The sequence below is a fragment of the Caloenas nicobarica genome, chromosome 2, assembly GCF_036013445.1.
Source record: "Caloenas nicobarica isolate bCalNic1 chromosome 2, bCalNic1.hap1, whole genome shotgun sequence".
Classification (NCBI taxonomy): domain Eukaryota; kingdom Metazoa; phylum Chordata; class Aves; order Columbiformes; family Columbidae; genus Caloenas; species Caloenas nicobarica.
In genome coordinates, this window is record NC_088246.1 from 21696613 (window position 1) to 21698594 (window position 1982).

The window sequence follows — 1982 nt, forward strand, 5'->3', positions numbered from 1 at the left end:
AACAGGCTTTTCAAGATGGTGATCTCGCGTGATGTTATATGAGAAGTTTCTGGGCTGGGAGGAAGAAAAAGTAACTCATTTGTATTTGATTCCAGTGTAATTGTAGACCAGACTTTACCTGAAAAAATTACTGATATCTGAACTTCTACTAGAGTTGTTTCTGCAAAAGTCAATTGCTGGACAGAAGCACACTGAGCATATGAAGGGGATGAGCCCCAGCTGTTTCGCAGAGGCCCCTTTCTCTGCTGGAACTGGGGAGCGAGCTGTGGTGGGAGAGAGACTTCTCCATCAGGCAGGTCCCAGCAGAAACCCTATTAAGATGCTCTAAAGCATCCCTCGAAGGAGCCAGAGTCCTTCCTTTGACTATAGGCTTGGCTAAGTTAGATGACTAAAGTTGGATGGATGCCCCTTTTTTAAATTTTCTTTCCCAATCTTACTGTGACTTTAACCAGAAGTGCAGGAATACTTTGTTACAGTTTTGGTTTATGGTGTGTATATATTTTTAATACATACTAGGATTACTTTCCTGATAAGAATGGTTTACACACTGAATCATCATACTTCAGTGTTTGGCACTGAAGAACAATTGAATATATATATGTATTTATATACGATATGAGACATTTATATATTAATTTAAAAAAAAAAAAGTTTTTGTAATGAAAGGTTAACCCTACAAAACAGATAGGCTAGGCATGCAATCAGATCCTGTCTTCAAGAAAGTCTGAAAAGTACTTTTATCCATTGGCAGACTGATTAGTAATAGTGCCAGATCTAAATATTTATATTGGTCAATATAAAGATATTAAAACAGGCAGCCTAGTATAGTATGAAATTGTTATATAGTTTCTTCCTTTTTCAGTGTCATGGAGTCCATAAATTTCTAGATTATAGGATTTCATAGGCTTTTTGAGGAAAAGAGAATAGTTTAGTAAGAAACAGGCTGGTGATGATCATCAACAAGAAATTACTTTGGAGTGGATACTTTAAAATATAAAGAACCTTCTTTTTATGTTTAATTGTTCAGGACTAAAAAAATTTATAAGCAAATCCCATTTTGCACTGCTGGAATTCATTGCAGGGTAAGTAAGCATGGTAGATAAAAGTGGTAAGACTAAAGTAAGAAAGGAAAACATGGATGAGTTAGAAGAACCAGCTTAATCTCTCTTATATCCGATATAAATCTTTTTTGGGGCTGCGTAGGAACACATCTCTAGGATGGTAAGTTATAAAAAGAAACTGTCTATAAAACTACTGTAAGCTCATATGTAACAGTTAGTTTGTTATATAAAAGTGGGGAAATAAATTATAGACAAATTGCCAAGCAATAAATTCAGTTGAATAACATTTGATTAAAAACATTCACAATAAAAATGGCATTCAGAGACTTTACAGATGATAGAAGAACTAAAATTTTGGTGAAAGATCTGCAATAAAGTAATAAGTATGTGTACACCAGAAATGTTATATTACACTTTGAAAAATAATTTATCTGTTCTTCCTCTAGACCATGTAATAGAGTTTTTTGCAATATGTGCTTTATTTTCATTGACGGAATAGAATTAAAGTCAAAAGTCATTTGGGAAATAGCTTTCAGCCTGATGTGTTAAAGCAATCAGAGGTCAAATGTAACCACAACCCAAAATAAATCTTGAAGAGGCTTTAGTAACTAACACGGGAAGTGGTTTACACCAACCTTTTTACTTTGGACGGATGCTGATTAAAAGCAATCAGAGCACTCAGCATTCCAGCTAAGGGAATGATAATGGGCCACAGTAAAACCTCTGCAGGCGTCACAGAACGTGAATATGACTTTACAAACTCACAGAGCTTAACGATGATAGTTACTAACAAATTCCTAAAACCCGGTTAAGTATTAAGGGGCAGAGTGTCAGACCTGGGCAGGAACTGCATGTCTAGGACGAGTAACCAGATAAGAAGGGAGAAGTGAAGATAGGTCTCTACTTTCATTCGGGGTTTGG